Source organism: Erpetoichthys calabaricus, chromosome 3 (assembly GCF_900747795.2).
Source record: "Erpetoichthys calabaricus chromosome 3, fErpCal1.3, whole genome shotgun sequence".
In the NCBI taxonomy this organism is placed as follows: Eukaryota; Metazoa; Chordata; class Cladistia; order Polypteriformes; family Polypteridae; genus Erpetoichthys; species Erpetoichthys calabaricus.
Window position 1 is genome coordinate 105,247,953 of NC_041396.2, and position 25,094 is coordinate 105,273,046.

At 38.7% G+C, this 25,094-nt stretch overlaps 1 protein-coding gene across 1 annotated transcript in view; it reads right to left on the reverse strand.

The window, feature by feature from the left end:
• crim1 (cysteine rich transmembrane BMP regulator 1 (chordin-like)) overlaps positions 1–25,094 on the reverse strand; it is a 907,432-nt gene that overhangs the window by 122,887 nt on the left and 759,451 nt on the right. The gene's annotated exons all lie outside the window — the stretch shown is intronic.

Genomic DNA, 25,094 nt, shown 5'->3' on the forward strand with positions numbered 1-25,094 from the left:
ATCATCCAGTGAATACTTTTCACATTGTACACTTAGAAGCTACCTAGACAAGAAGGGAGTACTGATGTTCCTGTCTTCACTAATGTGCCCCAAAGTCTCTTGTCTGAATGATGATGTGATATCTTATCAATCTTCTGCAGCTGCTTATAATTAAACAGCATTAAAGTCAACTTTATTCTCAGCTGTTTGAGGTTCTTTCTAGATGTGGGCTGAAAAATGTAGTGTCAAGTGCAGCAAGTTTGAGTAAAGAACTATTTCTTATGGAGTATTTACCTCTGGAAAAATACCCTATCTTCTAGTAGAAAACACATAAAGGTTCTTTAACTCTCTCATTTCGACATAAGTTACAGACATTTAAGCCTGTCTGCTGCTTTACCCCTTTTAAATAAATAGCCCAGCAGCTGTGGCAACATTTAGAATATGAATAAAACCTCACTGTCTCTGTCTTGGAAATAGTCTAAATTCAATAGTGTAAGGATTCATATGGCAACATCTAATGGCACACAGAGGAAATGTAATTTGCATGTGGTGAAATACCATGAAAGCTTGAAAAGGCAAAGAGAATTATTAGAATCATGTTTGAAATGTCTTAAGTCAAGTTTAAAAGATAACATTTAAACTGTTTTGAGTGTCAGATTTTGAAGAAGAAAAGGAGTTAAAATAAAAAAAAATACAAAACGTTTCCATGTGTGGTCATTGATGAACTGGTTACATGACAGAAATAAATGGCAAGAGTTATTTGTACTGTATGTACAGTGAAGATCAGAAGTAACTAACACTATAGCTCCTAAATTAAACATATCAAATAATAAAAATGATAGCAGAACAAAAATAGTTTTGTCCTTCTCTAAATCAATACTAAATTAATTATAACTAAATGAGTTTCTTTCAGTTCAGATTAAGCTACACACTCTGAAGTCTTTCGGCTTATGCTGAAGGAAAATGCATTATTTATCTTTATGATGGAAACTTTAATAAACACTTTCTGTATGAAATTTTTATTTAAAAACTGACTTTATCAAATAAAAAGCAAAAAACACATATTTAAAAAATGCTGAAACCCCCGAAATACATTTAGTCACCATGATATTTATTCACTATTCAACCTACATTTCCACCATTTCACAGTGACTTTACCGTGAGATAATATATTCCTTTTACTACAGAGGTGGTCTCAAGAATTGAAAACAAAGATAAAAAAAGAATATAACCTATTTCAAAAACTGGCTGAACAATACTTTAGAAAGTTAGTTGGCATAAAATGTAGCATTTTTCTTATTGCTTATAAACTATAAAAAAACACAGAGCATTGTATTGTCAAGCTCTGCCCATTAAGGGGAGATCCCAGTTGTATTAAATTTGATGTGGATGTGCAAAGGATGGCCTCAAGCAAACAACATAATATTATTCACTCCTTCACTCTGAAATAAACTGCAGTCTGTCCTGAAGCAAAGATGAAAATGAGAAAAAAACTTGCTGAATATAGTTGTTGAGGTGATATAATTTTAGTAGGTCTAGCTGACTTCAAGGAAATGACCATCAGTTCCCGTAATGAAATAATAATATGTGAAAAGAACTCACAATTTGAATGACATTTGCAGAAAAAAGACCTTTTTTGTCTTTAATGATCATATGACAATGTTCATTTACAATAGCTAGTGTGTTTAAAATGGTTAAAACCATTCTCAAACACTGTGTAAAATCATTTCAGATCTAATTATACCAGATGTTTGTAATATTATTTATTTTGAAAGACTGTTGTCTCAAATAAATACTCATTATATTGTTATACATTTTGCATGTACCCACTGTGATGTTGGGAGGGTCATTAAAATACACAGAGGAGATTGATTGTTGATTCGCTCCTGTGACAGTTGGAGGATGCGTAACTGTGTGCAACAAGTAAACATGACTAAAGGGATTGGAGTTTGGAGAAGCAACTGGTGTCGTGTGAGGATGGCTTACTTTTCACTGCCAGCCCCTGCATGTTTTCTTGCTCTGCCTGGTGACCCCCTGTTCCATGGAGGACTTGAAAACAAAATTTGGAAACATATTTGGAGGTGTTGGACCTCAGAGAGATCTGAGATGCTTGCAAATGAGCTTGGCTGCTCCACTGCTTGGTTGTAGAAGGCCAATGCGTCTTTGCTACACTTGGCTCAAATACCACCTACATGGAAGCATTTTCCACTTTAGATTTTCATTTTTTGGACTCACGCAGCATCCTTCTGCGCCGACTCATCTTTCGCCAATGTGCACAGTTACTGGGTGAGTCAGTCCTGCAGTACGTCACAAACCTTCACAGTTTTGCTGGGCAGTGCAGATTTGTCAGTTTACAAGACGAATGATCCGCGATCTATTGATTGAAAAGACTAATAACCCTCAGATTTGGGACAGACTACTTCCTGGAAGTGGACGATCTCACATTAAATCACACAATTGACATCGCAGCTCAAATTGAAATTGCCAGCATTCACGAAGATGGGGTAAACAATGCTCTGGCCACATCGTCGCCATTGAACGTGCAAACGGGATCTGCTGGCCTTGAAGCTGCTTTCCCAGTCCAGTACATGTGGCCAGCAGGATATAATACACAGTCTAGTTGTGGTAACTGTGGTGCAAATACACATACGACAAGAGCACCTGCCGGCCCAGCGTGTGGTCAGAGGTGTAGAAAATGTCAGAAAAAGAATAACTTCTCCAGATGCTGCCGTTCTGCACCTGCATCATAGCAAAAAATTCAGCGTGTACAATTTTCATCCAGCAAGCTTTCTACGGTAATCCATATAGTCAACTGCCATGTTTATTTGGAAGTCATCTGCCTGCTAAAGTTTCTTTATTGAAATGGGATACATATCAGACCTTTTTCTCATATCCTTCCCTTCAGCCCCCAACCATGCCATTCTGAGGGTATGGGGACACTGATATTGTAATTCATGGAATTCTTCTTTTGGCTGTATACTATGGCACTAAGTCCCTTGCCTCTTTTCCTTTTCACATCTCTGCTTCAGCTTCCAACCATAGGGGCTTAAATCTATTTTTGGGCCTTGATTTTTCACTTATTGACAGCACAGGCACTGACAATCTGTTGATCTCACCATCCTGGGCACAAAAATGGCCTGCTGTTTTAATGGTCTTAGCTGTCTGTTCTCCTTCACACTCCAACCATTGATTAATTCTTCTGTTCTCCCTGTTATCCAGCCATTCCGCAGGGTGCCTTTAGCACTTTGTGGGGATGTGTTTGCAGAACTGAAGCAGATATTGGAGGTTGGCATAATAGAGCCTTTGGATGCATCTCCATGGTTCTCAAATCTATTCATTTCAAAAAGAAAATCTGGTGACCTTCGTGTCTGTGTGGACCTTCAAGCTGTGGTGCCAGATACATATCCATTGCCAACTGCAGAGGACCTTACTATAGTTTTTAACAGTTCTACAGTGTTTTCCAAGCTTGAGTTATGTCAAGGATACTTACAGGTACCTCTGCATCCTGATAGCGGGAATTTAACTGCTTTAGTGACATACATGGGTGATTTTTGTTATACGTGTTGTTTTGGACTCTCTTCAGTGCCTAGCTGTTTTCAAAACATCATGCACACTATCTTGCAAAACATCCCTGGTGCTGATATACACCTCAATTTTGCTGCTGTGGCCTGGAATGGACTCACTGTGAACGCAGAATGCAGAAAAGTCCCTTTTTGCTGCCTCAAAGGTAGACTTTGTTGGCACATGAAATTTCACCACTACAGTCAATCGTAGATGCTATACACAACATTCTTAGTTAGCTTCATTCCTGAGAATGACGGCATACTACCTCCGCTTTTTGCCCAATTACTCATCAACAACTGCGCTACTACAACAACTGCTGCAGAAAGGTACACCGTGGGACTGGTCTCCTTCATGCCACCAAGTAGTTTGTTCACTTAAGAAACAGCTTAAATCACCCCCAGTTCTGGAACACTTCGATATCAACATCCCCACCATTGTGACTTGTGATGCCTCTTCTTCCACTACTGGTGTTGTGCTCTCACAAATGCAAGATGGACATGAATGTCATGTTGCTTTTGCTTCCCATGCTTTGACACCTACAGAGCAAAGGTACTCAGTTGAGGAGTGGGAAGCCTTAGCCTGTGAGTATTGGCGTGTTTATTTGTACAGCATACAATTCACGCTCTGTACTGACCATTAGGCTTTTACAACTTTGCTGACCACCAGTGGCACTAGCCACTGTCCTTTACGGGTTTTTTGATGGGCAGATCATCTGCACCAATACAATTTCGCTCTCCAGTTTACTCCAGGAAGAGAAAATGCAGTGGCTGACATGCTGTCATTCTCAATGACTGTGCAAACACTTGTAGAACTACACCAAGCCATGGAGGCAGATCTGGTACAGATGCTGCACTCTTTCCTTCAAGATATTGTGTCCCTTCTGGAACTGTAAGAAGTTTCCAAAAATGACCCCCTTTTCACATACCTACATCACTAACAGATGGCCCTCCAGAGTGTCCTCTGATCTGGAGCCTTAATTTAGAGTGAAAAATGATCTGGAATAATCAATGCATTGCAAGACGAAACCTTGCTGGCATTCCAGAACCACTCCAGGGCCATGTCTTGTCAATGGCACATGAAGGACATCTTGGCATTGTCAAAGTAAAGCAGTGATGTCGCGAACGGGTATGGTGGCCAGGTATTGATTGGAACATCGAAGCCCTTGTCCGTAACTGTGAACCCTACCTTTTATATGGTAAGACAGGTTTGCCGCCCACACCTCCTCTTCAGCCTTTGATTTGGCCTTCTCATCCATAGGAACATCTCCAGCTTGACAGTTGTGGAGAATTGCATGATGTTCCACATTACCAGTGGTCTCTTATTGTGGTCTCAGATTTACATTCAAAATGGCCTGAAGTTTTTCCTGTGGGTTCCATTACATCAAAAGTTGTAATAGACATTCTATGTAATTTGTTTACTTGATGAGGACTGCCTCATGTTATCACTACAGACAATGGCCCACAGTTTACCTCACGTGAGTTCCAATCGTTCCTATTAGAAAGAGGATTGTAACATATTCATACTGCTTTCTACAACTCACAGGCGAATGGTGGTGTAGAATGCTTCAATCAGACTTTAAAAAATGGTATTCTTATACACCTAGCCCAGGGATTTCCTTTCCACACAGCACTGCTGGAAACTCTTCTTCATTATCAAGCATAGGCGTTTCCCCAGCTTCCCTGATGCAGGGACGGAAGACGCAGCTTCCTTTGGACACATTGAGCCCTTGCACCATGACCAATCTTTCCTCACTTTTTCAAGTCTCAGTTAAAAGTAAACAAGCCAGAATGTTACAGAGAGTGGATAAAACTCACTGTGCCAGTTCTCAATAGATACAACTGCATGACATGGTACATGTAAGATGTTGTTGCCCTTTTGGTCAGCACCAATCCGTGTTATGTGCTGTTTAGGCCCAAGTTTTTTACTGGAGGATGGATCCAGATGGCATGCAAGCTGGCTCAGGAAAGTTCTTTTGCCCATGCCATCAACATCAAAACCAGCCGTTTCAGCCACGTCTGAAGTATAGGAATAAGATTACTCAAAATCCAGATCTACCCAAGCCTTCCTATACTATCCCCCTCTACTGTCTACTGTCTTTGATCTTTCTTCACCTAGAAGGCTCGGTCCAGCTCCTGCTGACCTGCTGACACAGTCGGACTAGATTTTTTCTCCTAGGGCCTGACAACGACCTGCCTATTTGCAAGACTATGTGACTACCTTTAGTACATATGTTTTGTTTTCTCTTTTGGGAGGTGGGGAAATGTGATGTTGGGTGGGTCATTAAAATACACAGAGGGGATAGGTTGTTAATTCGCTCCTGTGACAGTTGGAGTGCATTGTAAGAAAACAGGAGTAAAGAGATTGGAGTTTGGAGAAGCAACTGGTCTTGTGTGTTCTTTTGTTGCTGTTTGTTGCTGAGGCTTTGGAAAACATTTTGCATCACCCCAGTCCCAAACGTATCACATCCTGGTGAGCTGAATGACTTCAGGCCTGTTGCCCTGATGTCACATGTGATGAAGACAATGAAGCGGCTGCTGCTTCACCACCTGAGGCCACAGGTCCGCCACTCCCTCGACCCTCTGCAGTTTGCATACCAGGAGAAGGTGGGAGCGGAGGATGCCATCATCTACATGCTACACCGATCCCTCTCCCACTTGGACAGAGGCAGTGGTGCAGTAAGAATTATGTTTCTGGACTTCTCTAGCACCTTCAACACCATCCAATCTCTGCTCCTTAGGGACAAGCTGACGGAGATGGGAGTAGATTCATACCTGGTGACATGGATCATGGACTATCTTACAGACAGACCTCAGTATGTGCATCTCGGGAACTGCAGGTCTGACATTGTGGTCAGCAGCACAGGAGCACCAGGGGGGACTCCGCATTCTCCGATCCTGTTCAGCCTATATACATCGGACTTCCAATACAACTTGGAGTCCTGCCACATGCAAAAGTTCGCTGATGACACTGCTATCGTGGGCTGCATCAGGAGTGGGCAGGAGGAGGAGTATAGGAACCTAATCAAGGACTTTGTTAAATGGTGCGACTCAAACCACCTACAACTGAACACCAGCAATACCAAAGAGCTGATGATGAATTTTAGGAGGCCCCTCACGGACCCCATGATTATCAGAGGTGATGGTGTGCAGAGGGTACAAACCTATAAATACCTGGGAGTGCAGCTGGATGATAAACTGGACTGGACTGCCAATACTGATGCTCTGTGCAAGAGAGGACAGAGCCGACTATACTTCCTTAGAAGGCTGACGTCCTTCAACATCTGCAATAAGATGCTGCAGATGTTCTATCAGACGGTTGTGGCGAGCACCCTCTTCTACGTGGTGGTGTGCTGGGGAGGCAGCATAAAGAAGAGGGACGCCTCATGTCTGGACAAACTGGCGAGGAAGGCAGGCTCTATTGTAGGCACGGAGCTGGACAGTTTGACATCTGTGGCGGAGCGACGGGTGCTGAGCAGGCTCCTGTCAATCATGAAGAATTCACTGCATCCACTAAACAGTATTATCTTCAGACAGAGGAGCAGCTTCAGCGACAGACTGCTGTCACTGTCCTGCTCCACTGACAGACTGAAGAGGCCGTTCCTCCACCACACTATGCGACTCTTCAATTCCACGGGGGGTAAATGTTAACATTATACAAAGTTATTGACTGTTATACCTGCCTCGCACTCTTCACCTTGCATTTTTTAACTTGCACTGCATTTTTATCACTCTTTAATTAATATTGTTTTTATCAGTAGGCTGCTGCTGGAGTATGTGAATTTCCCCTTGATTCTACATTGGCCCTAGTGTGTGCTTGGTGTATGGGTGTGTTTGTGTGTGTCCTGCAGTGGGTTGGCACCCTGCCCGGGATTGGTTCCCTGCCTTGTGCCCTGTGTTGGCTGGGATTGGCTCCAGCAGACCCCCGTGACCCTGTGTTCGGATTCAGCGGGTTGGAAAATGGATGGATGGATTAATAAAGTATCTATCTATCTATCTATCTATCTATCTATCTATCTATCTATCTATCTATCTATCTATCTATCTATCTATCTATCTATCTATCTATCTATCTATCTATCTATCTGATACAACATCCTCCTTCAGATTACTCTGCTGGTGAGGGGTAATTTTAACACCAAAGCCCCACAAATTCAGGTTTCAAAACCTGTCAAAATCCAGTATAAGTCTGCACGTTCTCTAACATTTCCATGTGTTTTTTTTTTTTTACCCTTAAGTCCTGTACTTTCACCTACTCTTAACAGATGTCTAGGTTAGGCTGTTTGGTAAGTCTAAAATAAGCCCAGAGCCTTGGTGTATTTGCCTTGTAATGGATGGGCATCAAACGCAGTGCTGGTTCTTACCCTATCTGACATCTCCCATGACCCTGCATTAGAATAAATGGATCCAGAACATGAATGAATGAATGCATGAATGAATGAATGAACAAAACACAGAAATTAAGAGCCACATCACCTTTATCAAAAAATAAATTAATGCAGAGCATGCAAATTGCAGTAGTCTAAGACTTAATTGTGGATGATATTATAATTCAAGAACTACTCAGCGCATACAGTGTCAGTGGGTACCTGATCTCATCACTGGGATAACAAAAATAATAAAGTGTGAAACGGACAATTGGAGATATCAGTAAAGCTATATTAAAATAAAATCTGCAAGCTTTGACCGAACAACCAGAGCTAACAGAGTTTAAGGACTTGAGTCTTGGAAAATCACTACATCCATTTTTACAGCTACATAGTTAATGGGAACAAATTGGTTGGGATTACTGTGTAGCCTAGTGTCCACAAGGAAAAGAAGAAGACACGTACCTATTAATTAAAACCTTCTCTGAGTTCTTCTGTGACTCTGACTACCAGAAAACTGCAAAATGTGGCTACATCTGTCCTTTATTGTTTAATCAATTAACCATTGTTTATTTTACACTACACGTTATAGAGAACAACGTTACAAGGTGCTTTAAACTGCATAAAAGCGTAGAATTCAATGGCAACTTCTAAGATAACTCCATTAAGACTGTGTTGCAACATTGCTTATTTGAGGGAGATCAAAATACGGAGAACACAGAAAGAGACTGAGGGTACTGTAGAAAAGTGCAGAAATTTGTTTTTATGTTAAACAAGCAAGCAAGCCACCCTCAAAAAAAGAGGAACTCTAAAAAACATCAAAAGAAGTGTTTCATGTTATCATTTAGTGGAGTAAAAAAAATCTAAAGTATTTATTTGGTGTCTAAGATTGATGGCTTTCCATTCTGAGTGTCAGAAACAACTGTTAAATGCAAGGCAAACTCACAATTTCCTGTCTGAAATTCTAAACAGGGTTTTCACATCTTCTCTTTCTAAGCAGGAATCATGATATTGTTTTAGGATTCCTCAAAACTTTATTCTATGTGGCTGTATTTTTCCTCTCTCTTCTTTTAATTGTATCATAGATTTTGAACTTTGTTCTATACCCTTTTAATTTTTGCTTTTCATTTTTATTTTTCATCCCTACATTTTTGTATACACAAAATGGCATTACAGAATAATGTTCTGACCATGATGCAATTTACAACATCTGGTTGTACAGTATAAAAAGTGATATCCTTCACATCATGTACTTAGTTGTTGGACAGGCAAAATAGTGATGACACTCCCGGAAAAGTCCCAGACACATCTTTGTTAAAATGAACATAAAAACAAAAATCTGTTAAAAGTTAAAAAAAAAAAAAAGTACTCAAATGCCCTCGGATCCTGATAGGGTAACAGGAATAACTTTTGGTAAGATATGCTGCCGACAACAGGGAAAATGCACTATGAATACATGATCGATATAGGCCTACATCACCTACGTATAGTACATGAATGAGAAATGAGTTGTCATATTTACTATTGCAACAGCCACCATGGACCCAAACTACCCATTACCTAACTAACATTACCTGAAAAAATAAAGTATTCCTCATCGTGGTCCCATAATAATGACACCTATATATACATAAACAGTGCGATTCCTTGAAAGACCAGAAATTGTAATAAACAAATAATGTATATAGACTTTCACTTCTGAAACACATTTTTACAGTGGATATAAAAAGTCCACAAACCCCTGCTAAAACTGCAGAGGTTGTGTAATAAAAAATGAAACCAATTAAAATGATGTCCGATCTTATTCCACCTTTATTGAAAAATCTCAAATAACACAAAGAAGGTGAAAACAAATCAGAAATTGTTAAGTGAAATAAGAAAGCAATATCATACACAAACCTGGTTGCATTAGTATACACACCCTTTAGTGATCAACAATGTGGCTGTGTTCAGAATCAACCAATGACAATAAGGCTCATCTCAAACAGTAGTTAATATTTAACTAACATCAATTAAAGTAGCTATGATTGAGCTCAGATGTTTGGTTGTTCCAATAGGATTATTCTGATATCCTTTTAGTTGCGACTCAGCTGAAGTCAACTCAGACACTAAAGTCTCTTTATCTGGCAGTGAGGTGTTTGAAATTGTATAGGTTGAATAATAAATTATTTGGAATATATACATTTCATGTGTGTTCCACGTCTACAACGATCTGGGTAAATGCAGTAACTGTAATTATCACAAAATGCAGACGTGAAGTGCATAATGTGTGAAGACTGAAGTCCAAATATCAAATAAACACTTTCACAAAAGGTATAACACAACAAGTGTGCTTTTATACAAGAATATATGCTAAGAAATTTAAGGTGGCCTGGGATTACAACTTTTTCCGTAGGCTTCGGTGATTCTAGTGTTAAAAAGAAACTGAAATAAGTGTTTAAGAAACTTCTCATCAGTACCCAAAATAACACAGTACCTGTACTCGCTGTAACTTGCTATGAGATACAATAGTTCAATGTTTTACGCTCAATAATCACATTCAATTCACAGTGGGAGTATTGTAGGTGGATTGCAGCTGATCCTGATGACCTCCCCAATCACCTGACAATCATCCTTGATTCACCAAGGAGGAAAAGCATTGACAATCACACTTGATTCATCTAATGTTCTGACCCTCTTATGATTGTGTGCCCCAAGCTTTGACAATGGTACTTGATTCACCAAGAGGGACCACCACACTCCCCAAGTCCACATAATCATGCTAAATTCATGAAGGGGGATTCCCGCAGCCCTGGTATGTTGAAAATACACCAGCACGTAAAAAACTGGGTTGTGACACAACAAAGATTGTGAAACACTGTAATAGTTCATACAGCATATATAAAAGCAAGAAAACAATTCTCATTAAATGGAGTCAGGCCAGGTCCAAATCCTTTCCAAATGATCGCATTTTCCATGTTTGGACAAGCTTGTAACTTTATCTTAACTCTGGATCTTTGCTCTATTCATCTTCAGATGTGCAGTTCCTTCGATATGGCATAACAGCTGTAGACGGCAGTGATCACAGTGCTATCATGTGATTGTTTTGCTGATAAATACTGTAAAAGTCAACCTCAGCCTTCTGAATTATACAGTGCACTAAGAGCAAGGAAAGCCAGCAGCTAGTCATGCACGTCAAACCTCATGAGCATCTTGTATTTTGCTTTCCGTGTGTGCCACTCAGTTCCAGCACAAACCATACATGGGCCTGGGTGCAATTAAACACAAAAGTCCATAATTAACTCTGTCTGGCAATGAACCATAACACACATAGTAAAAAGAAAATGTATATGTTATAATATACTGAACCTGACACATATTAGCTACTAGTTTTTTTAAAAAACTATACATGGTTTAGCTATGTACCTGGCAATGAATATGAAATATTTACATGTATATTCAGAAGTGCCATCAGAGTTTACTGTTTGAGCAAAGTCATTACCACCATATGCCTCACTATCACTAGAACTGGAATCTACTGTATAATGCAGTCAATGGTCATGTCTGAAGAACTACAACTAACATGATACAATAAATCGCTTTCTTCTTCACATGTTTCAAATTCTGGCATCCCAAATTTCGTAGGCACTGCTGATGTAAAAGCAGTCTCAACAGCCACTCTTCATTGCAGATGAATACACTAAGGGAAGGTGGTGTGTATGTGACTAGCGTTGGATGAGTGATATCAGGGATAACAGTAATGAGGTTCAAGAGAACATGATTGGCCAATCTAGAGGCGGGGACATTTTTGTAAAAAATAAAGATCTATCTATCTATCTATCTATCTATCTATCTATCTATCTATCTATCTATCTATCTATCTATCTATCTATCTATCTATCTATCTATCTATCTATCTATCTATCTATCTATCTATCTATCTATCTATCTATCTATCTATCTATAATGCAAAGTTGACACACTCACTTACTCATCAACAGCTATTTCCTGTTTAACTAAAAAACTGAAATTTGTCAGGATGGCACAACTAGGCTAGTAGGTATCCACTAAGGGCTCATTTATTCTTCCCGCTGAGAATGCACATGCGCATGCATCATGGATGCCACGCATTCCCAGAGTTCATTTGACGCATCCTCTGAGCACGTCCTCAGAAATCAACATGACGCAAGTTGCAGTACCAACAAAAAGTCGGGGGGCGCAGTGTGATAAAAGTCGGAATGTGACGTCAGAGTCTCTGTTTACTATCTACATGTGACAGAAAGCTGCTATGCGGATCCTCCGGGATTGATGTGTGTGCTTCCATGTTTGATGAAAGGATTCGATGTCGTGAAGCAAAATGCCGACATACAAATGCATTTGTGTTGCTTTTATATGCAAGCGTTGCATATTCCCCAATGTAATGATGTGATACATTATAAAATTCTCACATACCATCTTCTGTGACATTTTTTTTTTTTTACACATTCACAACATCATCAGAATGTATGGCAGCGTATTTGAGCCACAGAGAAAAAAATTAAGGGCATGGTGAAAATGTCTATTTTGTGATTAAAGTTGAAATTTCTACTTTAATCTCGAAGTGTTCACTTTAACCTCATAGTTTATCATTAAAGTAGACTGTCGTAAATGTCATCTTAAAACTGACCCAGTTGTTAATCACTACGTGCTTCTGGGGCTTCCTCCTGACCTGACAGCAATAACCGCCACACACAGAACACATTATATTTATGAAACTCCAGCTCTCTGCACATTTAGAATCCTTAGATTTATACTTGATATCATTTTCATGATGAAATGCATTAAAGTATGTATGTTACATTTTACAGATAAATCATTAATTTCATTTAAATAATGAATACTGATAATAATGACACATGTTCTGGTGGCATGGTGCCAAAGCGGTAGCATTTTGCAGTTTGCATGTTTTCCTTGTGAGTTTCCACAGTGTGCTCCGGTTTCCTTCCAAAGACATGATGTTTTGGAGATTTAGTGATGCTAAAATGACGCTAGTGTATGTGTACAGTTTGCATCCCTGGATTGATGGCTGTAATCATTAAACATCCGTTTCAGAAATATTGTGACAAGGTGTCCTCGGAATTTAATTGATGTTTCAGGCAATTCACAACACAGTGAAGCCGAACGTTTTCTCACGATGATGATCTCCTGGTGGAATCTTCCAGATTTACATAAAGTACGCATGGAAGTATAAACAGTAAAACACTTGTAGGGTCTGCTGAAGCATGTGTCGCGTCGCATGAAGTATAAACCTGGCCTTAGAATGGACATTTTGAAATGTCATTATTTAGGGGTAAAATCTCCCCACAATACAAAAACTAAAGACCCCAAAATCTTAAAAATGATTTGACTGAAATTTGGTGTCTTTATAGAAAAAAACTAAATTAGCTGAAACATATTTTTGTTTATTTATTGATATCTGTCATTAATAATGCTCTAGCAAATGAGACATTCTAACAAACTGCATCCACAACAGTGTTGACAGTGATCTCACACAGAAATGGGGCATGCCAGTTTATACAAATGAAGGCGATCTGCAGAAGCGAAGTGAATGCAACAATGTTTGGCAAGCTCAAAGAAGATATGTTTAGCAAGTCTGGTCAGGAGCGGTGGCTATGAGCATCAATTTCATGCAACTGATTCAGTACAAAATGGTATTTAAGATATATTACCCCCTCACCCCCTTCATCTTATCTATAATCTTTTGTAAATGCCAATCGGGGACTACTACTGAGGCAGTACTACTTTCAGGCTTTGATACTAATGGAGAGCTGAGAATTTTAGCACTTTTTACCTTTGAATGAATCACCTTTAATCACCTTTGTAACATTACCAAATACGGCTTTAATATGGAGTTCTGCTGTAATCTCTTTCACTCCAGCACTACCAAGGACTATATAAAGCCTGAGTTCTTAGATCCTGATAATGAGAGAAGTTGCTTTTTCTTTCCTCCTTTTTTTATACTGTCTTTTCTGTTTCTTCTTGCCTACAATAGTGCTTTTATTTCTATAATTCCTGTTCAATGTGATTTCTTGAGTTACTCTTGGAAAAAACAACAATTGCGTGTTTATGAGTTTTTGAATTCTTTCTTATTTGTATTTTTCACCTCAACTGTACAAAACTCTGCCACTGAATGAGTATTACAAACCAAATACTGCTTATTCTGGAATTCAAAATTAACTTTTAAACACTACAATGCAGCAAATGAAGACTTACTTTGCATGATATTGAATATTTTATATGCATAAAATGACAAATCTTTTAGCTTAATTTCTTACTTTCCTGTGTATAATAAATTTAGCCTTGGCGTGGAACTGCTAAGGGTACAAGGTTTACAAACTTTGTCAAGACAAGGCTTTATCAAGAGTCTGTTTTTCAACTTTACATGGTACTTCTCACATATTAAGGCCTGTAATTTTTATATTTTGTAATGCTGGTGGATATAAAAATACCAGACTTGTATTTTCGTAACAGTATTGATATAAATATGTCCTGCTTTAATAAATGCATCACAGGTTTGTATTCATCTTATTCATTCACTCTGGTTGATCACACTTAAGGTTCCTCAATTCTTTAAAAGCAGTTAAAAAAAGAAATGAATCAATAAAGTGTAGAGACAGATGTACATGATACTGTATTCCTAAATATGTTCACCTGCATCCATGCAGTATCTCAAAAATAATTGTAATGAAATAAAATAAATAAACAGATGTTAACAAAATACACAGATGTAAATTTATAAATATGAAGCACCTATCAGATATCCAAGACAATGAGAAGTATTTTTTTAAATCCTTAGGCAATAAAATGGAGGAAAAGTAATAATGACTTTAATCAAAAGAAATCAGCAGGTATAGGCCACATAGATAAGATGCAGTCAGTGCAGAGATGAACCTTCACTGTTTTCACATATGACTGTCAAATGCAATTCAGCTGAGTGAACTTTAATAAAAAAAAGAAAGAAAAAACTATAGACCAGCTCCCAACTGTTAAAGTTCACAGGTTTGATGAAAGTGGTTGACAGAGATAAAATAACAAGATAAAAAATTCCAAATCAATAACAATACTGTAAAATATACATCATCTTGTACAGACAACTGTGTTTAGATGTCTATAAAGACATCAACCCTTCAGTGCAGACAGTGAGAATATCATCCAACTTCCTCTGGGTGTTGTTCTCTTTAGAATGAAAGAGTCTATAATTTAGCTATACATTGAAGTATTATACTATTAATTGAATTTTCCTAAAGTATATGCAAATGATAAATGCCTATTTGTATTGCTTTGTGCATATCTATTGTAGGCATTTATTTCATTTTGGATCTTTTCACTACAACTCACATTCATGACCTGCCTCATGACCAGCATCAACCATGAGGATGGAACACCAGAAAATCATACAACACAATAAATCAAAGTGTCATGCATGTGAGCAATGTAAATGCAGTGCAGTAAATGAAAACTGCACTCAAGAGGCATCCCTGAGTCAGGGGTCTGACATGTTCTTGCAAGTCTATTCCACCCTAAGCACTCCAAATTAGATTTTCACTATAACTCTTTAGCTGAGGATCGAGATTTAAGTGAGCAATGGTGACGCCTACAAAAATTAGAGGAAGAGAGGTGACATGGCAGCTGTTTGGAGGCAGAGACATAGTCAGGAAATAAGGCAGATCAGAAGAAAATGAAAATAAATGGAGCAGTCAAATTATATATACTGTATATATATATATACATACACACACACACACATATACAGTATATATATATATATATATATATATATATATATATATATATATATATATATATATTGTGGCAGGAGGCTGTGGGCCAGACCCAGCCGGGATGCCTGTAAGGACCGGGAGGCAGACTATATGTTTCCCGGGTCACGAGGCAGCAACCACCCTGGTTAGTGTGGGAGCCCGGGATATCTGCACTTCCGCCACACCTGGGAGTGCAGGTGGAAGACCTTCCAGGGACGCCCGGAGTGCTTCGGGGTGCTCATGCGGCACTTTCGCCACACCAGGAGGTGCCGCCGGGAGAACATCAGGGAGTACCTGGAGCACATCCGGGTGAGAATAAAAGGGGCCGCCTTCCTATAGTCAAGGAGCCAGAGTCAGGTACAGGAGGAGGACAAAGCTCCAGAGAGAGGAAGAAAGGCGGCCCACGGATGTTTAAAGGCTCGTGTAAGGGTGACTGGTGTGGGGGCACTGTTTTTATGCATTGATTTAACTGTAAATAAACGTGTGTTTTATAGAACTGTTGGTGTCTGTCTGGTGGTGTTCGGGCTAGCTTTTACTATTTATATATATATATATATATATATATATATATATATATACTTATTAGGGAAATGACAATGTTAAAAAGAAGAAGAAAATCAAAAGGTCAAAAAAACCATAAAAACTCAGCAAGGTTTAAATAGAACAGGAAAAAAGACGTGACTCTGTGATCAAGTACCTGTCTATGAAAGCCTGTTACTACCAAGACAGCAGAGGTTGGTAGTAACGAGTTACATTACTCCGTTACGTTTACTTGAGTAACTTTTTAAAAAAAATGTACTTCTAAGAGTAGTTTTACTGCACCATACTTTTTACTTTTAGTTGAGTACATTCGTGAAGAAGAAACGCTACTCTTACTCCGCTATATTGGGCAAGACTTGAATCGTTACTTTTTTTCTATTAGATACAGTACGCTATATTTTTGCCAGAGAGAATCTGCCAGTGGATCTACTGCATGACTGTTTCACCAATCAGACGTAGCAACAATAATCACAAGACTCCGTTACACCAATGAGACGTAGCAACAATAATCACATGGCTCTGTTTCACAAATCAGACGTAGCCATGCAGTCACATGACCACACACAAACTGTCGCGTCTAGGGAATCCATACCCGGACGGGTTTATCCATTCCCGGGGATTTGGGAATCCCTCATTTCATTCCTGGGAATCCCAGGCTCCCGGGGATGACACAATGCACGGGCATCTCACATGTGGTTTTAGAACGACTGACACGTATTTTTAATAAAACTACTGCAATATGTTGACACAAATAAAAGACTAACCTTATCTACAAGCAGTTCATGCTGTCATATAAGTACATGTATCTTTAGTTGCGGTAATAAGAGCGTAGAACGCACAATGTCCTCACAGGTGGCGCAGTGGTAGTGCTGCTGCTTTGCAGTAAGGAGACTGTGGAAGATTGTGGGTTCGCTTCCCGGTTCCTCCCTGTGTGGATAGTGCTTTGAGTACTGAGAAAAGTGCTATATAAATGTAATGAATTATTATTATTAACGTGTCCAGCGTGCGGTTGTCCAGGCAAAAGCGCACCTTCATGCAGAAGTACACCAGCCGCTGAGAAAGTGGCCGGCACAATCATCAGATACTGATACACTTGTTCGAAACAACGGCCGCGCTTGCCGTTGCTCTGAAACACCGCCATTTCAGCTTTTACTGATGCATCCAGTTTCTTGTCATCATTCTGTGATGGCAAGTTTCTTGGCACAGATAATGCGGATGCAACAGACTGACGCATTGCAATTTCAAGTTGCTGTTCAAAGCTGTTGTCTGATGAAGTGCAAGCTGCAGCAATGGCGCCACCTTAATTATTTTCAACTATAACTCTGTTATTTCTTGATCGATTTTTACACTTTTACATGCTATATATGCGAACTTGGCCGTTTCATTCCCGGGAATGGATTCCCTAGTCGCGTCCTAGCGGCACAAATTCCTCACAGAGAGCGGACAGGGAAAGAAAGAATACTGTGCATGAAAAATGAGAGCCAACTCTTGCTAAAGCTTAACTATAACTTCACAGAGTGAAGAAAAGCACATTTTAACCAAACATGCACAGACACAGACAGTCAAGGTAAAGTGAGACTTCTTGTATGTGCACAAGCTGCCTTGTTCTAATGTTATTTTCTATCAGCTGTGCTATTTGGAGGGCAAGTGAATATGCAGTATTATACTGTCAGTGTACAGCAGAGGTGCACACAGTGTTTTCGGCTTGCAAGCTACCTTTAAAATGACCAGGTCGAAATGATCTACCTGTATTAAAAATGCAATATATATATATATATATATATATATATATATATATATATATATATATATATATATATATATATATATATATACACACACTGAGTATATTTTATACATAAAATATATGTTGTCGTACCTTGCATAACTGAATAACCCTTATGGGACAATAACAATTCAATACATTTATGGTCACTACAGTATTTGGATTTAATAATCTTCATGTGGGAAAAGGCTGACTCACATAAATAAGTAGAGCTGAATTGGCTCAAGTAAAGCTGAGTCTTGAAACCGTCTGTCAAAGTCTGACAGACAATTTTTAATCTGCTCTGTGTAGCATATGCTGTCAAGTTGCGCACACGCCTTCCATTGCGTCTCCAGCTCTAATGCGAGGTTTTGGATGTTCCCCAAATCAAGGCGCTGCAGCTTTGAGAACAGATGTTGCATTTTTCGTTTGAAAGCATTAACTGAGAAAATCATATTGACCATGGTTTTCTCTTTTCCTTGCAGCTGTAAATTAAGCTCATTCAACATGTTGGTCAGATCGGAAAAAAAATGCCAAGTCTAGTGGCCATTGATCGTTATTAAGTTGCTTGTATTCTGCATGTTTAATGACAAGGAGAAACTCCTTTTTCTCCGGCCAGGGGTCTTGAAATCTCAGCAGGAATTTCTCCCTAGCCATCTGCCTCAACGAAGGCCTTTTTTATCATCTCTCCATCTTGGAAGGACTTCTTATGGTTAATGATCGAGTGACTCACCCGGAACGCTGGTTTGGTGTGTCTGCCTTTGCTTTTGAATTCAGTGAAAAATGACGGCTGTCCGATTAACTGCGATTTTAGTTCCCTCTCCTATCTCTTTCTCAGATCGCTTTTCGGAAGGAAGTCAGTTTCGTAGTTTTTATGAACAGTTCGAAAAGTGCTTTTCCACATTTTCCTTCTTTAGAATAGCAATGATAGATTGACAGATCAGACAAATGCACTTTGATTGTGACATTGTGAGAGAAAAAAATCCTCTTCCAATTCCACATCCAGCCCATAACCAACAAATTTTTTTTTTAAATCCCTTCTTTAGTCGATATAAATTGGAAGGCTAACTAGATCACTTAGTTAGCCGGAATTTTGCAGTAAGCCGCACGTTTGATCGTGCGTGCGAGATGACTAGTGTGTTAGAAGAAAAGAGATCTCAGACTGGCCGCCCTGTATGTCAATCAAGTGGCAAATGCCATAGGGAGGATATATGATAGACAAACAATCTTTGCATTTTTGCAATTTTTTTGAATGCAATGCGATCTACCTGCACTACCTTTCTGATCTACCAGTCGATCGTAATTGACGTATTGGGCACCCCTGGTGTAGAGTATATCTTGTCACTGTAAGTAGTTTGCACTGTTCAAACATACATGTTACCTACTGTAGGTATTGGCTTCAAAGGCTTTGTTGTGAAAAACTGAGATTTGGAACTTTGTATTAATTGTGCATCTTTATTTTGTAAAGATGTTATTTATTTTTACTCAGTTTTTATTATTTGGAAATAGCAGAATTTGCACATTATTTTATATTTTTGTCTGTCTTATTACAACATTTCTAAAAAATAAATAATTTATTATGATCAAACAGTTACTCAGTACTTGAGTAGTGTTTTCACCAAGTACTTTTTTACTCTTACTTGAGTAATTTTTTGGATGACTACTTTTTACTTCTACTTGAGTAATATTATTTTGAAGTAACGCTACTCTTACTTGAGTACAATTTTTGGCTACTGTACCCACCTCTGCAAGACAGTGAGGAAGTGGAGGCTAGAGGGTTAAAATGGCTCTGAATGACTGCTTCCAAAGGACACACTGTGAAGTGATGTGCAAGTCATATGGGATTGATACTGAGGGACTCAGTCACTGCATCACAGACTATTTTAACTTCATTTTCGACATTCAAAGACAGTACACTGTTTTCCAAACAACAAGCCCTGGATTACTAAGAAGCTAAAAAGTCTGAATGAGCAAAAGACAGCATTCAAATCCAGTGACAAAGAGGCTCTGAAGTACATACAGCATGTGCTGAAGAAAAACTTGGGTGACGGAAAGGAAACTTACAAAGCTAAAATAGAAAAAAAAATCACTCAGAATAACATGAAGGATGTCTGGAATTGACTAGGCATAAATACTGGACTTCAGCAATCCAGGGATTAGATGCTAGAAGGTTATGGGGAAAATACTAATGCCGTGAACCAATTTTTAAAATTGATTTTCCCACCCACTGTCACCTTCTTTTAATGGCCAGTCCCCCTACATCAACCCTACTACAACTTTCACCAGAATGGCCAGTGACAAGTTCACCTCTGACCATCAGTATGGGCTATCCATAGCTAGAGACCAAGTAAGGAGAAAACTGAGGAAGCTACACATAGGAAAAACCTTGTGACCAGATGGAGTGAGTACTTGAGTTCTTAAGACATGTGCTGACCAACTTTGTGGTATTATCTTTTACCTGTTCAGTCTGTCCCTAAGGCTTCCGAAAGTGCTGCTGCTATGGAAAACATCCTGCATTACTTTTGTTCCAAAGAAGGCAGACACCTATTCACCTAATGACTACAGATCAGTGACATTTATGTTATTCATCATGAGACCTTTGAGAGACTGGTCCTGGATAATACGAGTCCTCTTGTGGTACACCACTTTGACCCTTGGCAGTTTGCCTTACAGACATCAACTGGTTTGGAGAATGCAAATAAATAAATAAATATTCAAACTTTTCATTATATATTTTAAAATGACTATGAAGGACTATCACCCTGTCTAAGTGACCCTACCCTGGACAAGCTGATTTAGAAAATGGATGGATGGATTGATTTTAAAAGGAAAGTGGTATAGTAAAAGAATTCTTTACACTTAAAAATGCTGTAACTATTAAAAAATACATTGTCTCTTATCTGTGCACCTTCTATGCTGAAAACTATAGCTTTGTCTTTGGTATTCTGTTTGAAAAAAATGGTGCCAGAATAGACAATGCAAATAGAAGTAACTAGTGCTGAGTGTGCAGAAACAGGCAGAACACATTTTGCCATCATTCAGCACTCAAAATGCAATGATCCATTCACTCAAATGATTCCAAAACCATTTACATCATATTTCCCCCATGAATATTCAAACTAGAGACTAAAGAACTCAGTTCATCACAGGGCATGCCCAGCAAATGCATACAAATATGTGATAATAGCACAGAGTAGCCAACAAATATAAACAGAATGCCTTTTGGATGTGGAAGTAAACTGGAGTACCCACAGATAACTCTGGAAGACATTAAAAGGTTCTGTAACCTCAATGCAGAGTTATGTCTAAGCTCCATACCACTGTGATATGGTGTCTTGTGATTAAACTTTTCTGCTTAATAGTGGCCTGCATAAATCTTAGACTTTTGTAAGCACAGAAAGGCAAATCAGACTATTGTGCATTTGCCTTCTTAACTTGGATCTAGTCCTTGAACTTAATAAAACCTAAAAGTTACTAAAATTTCATAAATAACTTTCACAGAGCAGTAGGTCAAAGAGGCAATCATGATCTCAAAAGAGGGAAACTCACAATAAAAAAACATTTGGTCACTACAGTGAGATCTCTATTGTCCAACCAAACAAAGGAAGGACTATTAATGACAATAGGTCCATTATGCATTGTGGAAAAGGACTGAATTTCGAAACGGGTCATAGATTTAGGGGAATGAAAGAGAGAACTTGTCTTATAGTTATGGAAGCAAATGATCATCACCCTTTCCCTTAGCTGCTTAGCATCAAGTGTAAATAATTATCCTTCAAAGGTTGTATATTCAAATTTTCCACATCATGTTTATCTGGTAAATTATACAGGGTAAGCCTAAAAGAGGTACTGTACCACATTTTAAACATTTCTTCTACAAAAACACTACAAGATAAAACAAATTTCATTACGACACAAGAAAGGGTATACAAAATAGATTTTTTTGACTGTGTTTTAATAATGATGTCTTCAAGGTGGTGGCCATCATTAGTGATAGACTCTTTGAGATGATTTCTGAAAGCTTTCATAACTTGTTTGGCCATTTCAATGGGAATAGCAGCAATTTCATGGCAAATAGCATCCTTGAGAGCTTCAAGGTTTTGAGGTTGGTGTGTGTATACCTTCGACTTGAAGAAGAAGAAATCTCACAGAGCGAGATCAGGCGAACATGAAGGCCACTCAACATCACCGCACACGGAGATCAACTTCCCCGGAAACATCTCCCACAAAACTTCTATGGATCTCTGTACTGTATGAGCTGTTGCTACATCTTGTTGAAATGAGGCATCCACCACATCCATTTCTTCCAGTTGGGGCCGCAAAAAGTTCTCTAGCATTACAATATAATGTTCTGAAGTGATGGTAACCATTGTTCCACCCTCCTCAAAAAAGTAAGGGCCTACAATGCCAAATTCTGCAACGGCACACCAAACTGTAACATACTCTTTGTGCAGGGGTCTCTGATGAAGTTCATGAGGGCTGGTTTCTGGCCAATACTGAAAGTTTTTCTTATTTACACAACCATTCAAATGGAAATGTGCCTAGTCGCTGCACATGATGATGGCATCTCAATTAAGGTTTTGCAGAATGTTTGTGCACAATTCTCTATGACTCTCCCAGTCTCTTTCAGTGAGTTCCTGCACTACTATCATTTTGTATGGATATAAATTAAGATCCTCAGGCAAAATCCTCCTCAAAGACGTGTTGGAAATCCCTAAGGCAGCAACATGTTTACGCTCTGAACGTCTAGGAAAATGTAAAATTGATGCACTTACAGCCTGGATGATTTCAGGCGTTCGTACAGTCGGAGGACGGCCTGTAGATTTTCTTTTCATTGTTGTACCCATCTGTCTAAATTTAGTCACCCATTGAAGAATTCATTTCTGATCTGTGATGTCACCATTAGGAGGAATGCTGAAGTGCGTTCGGAAGGCACGTTGCATAGTGATCATGGATTTGTTATTTCTGAAAAATGCTTTGACAGCAAAAGCACGGTGCACACCGGACCATGGCATGTTGCCAACTGAAAACTACAAGGGATAGCTTATCAAAGGACACCCGCCCCAACCCATTCGGCTGCCTCTACCTCACGCAATGACCTTGAAAAATGTGGTGTTTCGTTTTGGCTCACCCTGTACATTATACTTATGTCTTATGTTCAGATTAAAGTAACACACAAACTTCAGTAGACTTGAAGTGTGCATGCTTATTAATCTGTGCAATAAGGCTTGATTTCCATTCATAATCTAATTTTAATTTTGCAGTTGATGCAGTTTATGCATTTGTGCTTCTGTTTGCAAGGTATGAAACATGCAACATTTTATTTATGTATTTATCGTTTCCAGCATGTGCACTGTCAATGCCAGCAAACTGACCTAGGCATAAAAATCTGAAGGTGTGTGGACAGCCTCTTGAATGGGTTTGATCCAGATTGACACCAAAATGTTGTTTCATCTGCACGTATGAACATGGACACAGTACGACTTGGCCCTTAATGCTACATCTGTGATCATTTGCAAATCATGACAAGAAACATGTTGGTGGTTACACTGTGGTACTAGTGGAGATGTGTGGATTTATGTGCCCCCTCAGATGGACTGGAGTTCATTTCATAGTAGTATTCTAAAATGGTGTGATTTTTTCTTTTTACAGTTAAATATCCCTAAAGGCAAACGATATGGTTGTAGATCTTAGGTGCTCCCCTCATCCCACTATCCCAACATTAATTAAAGAGGAGACAGTGATCAAAGTAAAGTACTACAAATATCTGGGGACAGTCATTGATAATAGGCTAAACTTTGATCTTAACATAGAACAAATTTGTAAGATGGGGTAGACACAACTTTTCTTTCTTAGGAAACTAAATTGCTTTACCCTGTATAGTGCAATAAATGTGGTAGGATAACAGTGTCAGAAGGCAAAGGTTAATAAGAGAAAAAAGTGAGTAACTGTTGGAGGCAGAAAGAAAAATATTAAATGTGAGGGGCATGGAAAGAGTAGTGAAGTATAAGTCAGGTTGTTGCCTCCTCTAGTAATTTAAATATCCTGCATTTGCATAAGCAGAATTGCAGGGGACTATTTGGATAGAAAGATGCTTGTATTATGTTTTCTTCATTGTTTTATATACTATATCAAGCTAACATATTTTTCCACTCCTGTATACTGTAAGTAAACCAGCCACTGTTATGATAATAAAGTACATTGGTATTATGAGCAAATATCAGTAATCTCCGTGTTCATGTATGATTTCAATTGCAGTAACAAAAATGCACAAACATGGTAATCTTACTGGTAAAATATTAAGGCACAAGCACGTCAATGACATAACTACTGTTAGCCAATTTCAAAGGCAAAAATATTCAAAAATTAACATCAGTATTGAGTTAAAAATTTAGTGCCACCCACTGAATTAAAAAATGGCCATCATAATATCATTTGACGAGATATTAATAAAACGAGGAACATATTTTGACACCGGATGGGCAAGACGGTTTAGCTGTATTTTCTTTTTTTTCAAGCCCCACAATAAATCTTGATTTTGGAAACCATAAATTTTAGCAACATGTTTGAACACATCTACAGCATTTCACAGCAAAAACTCTATCTGCAGAGTAATTGAAAAGTTGGAAAGACAGCAAGCCTGACAAGAAATCTCATTTCTGCCACTTGTACCTTTGATCATGGCCTTTCATTACCTGGGGCCACTGAATTTAGAGATAGATGGGATTCCTGATCAACATGAACAAACTTCTTTCTATTACTCAGCATCTACAGTGCGAGCTCAGATTAGCAAAGGAGGCACATCCAACATGACGTTTAGCAATTTGTTTGAAAAATTCGAGCCTTTAACCATGTTTCGTATAATGCTGAGAATCAAGCACCATGATAGCAGGACACTTTCACCAATGATAACTGTTGCTGAAAGCTACAGAAAATAATAGAAAATGTTTATGTGAATAAGTATAGGAACTGTAATGATCTCCAGCTCAGCAAATGCATACAGTATATGTCTCTCCTTTGAGCTTCTGTAAAATTTCATTTTCCCCCTGGGAACAAATATCTATCTATCTATCTATCTATCTATCTATCTATCTATCTATCTATC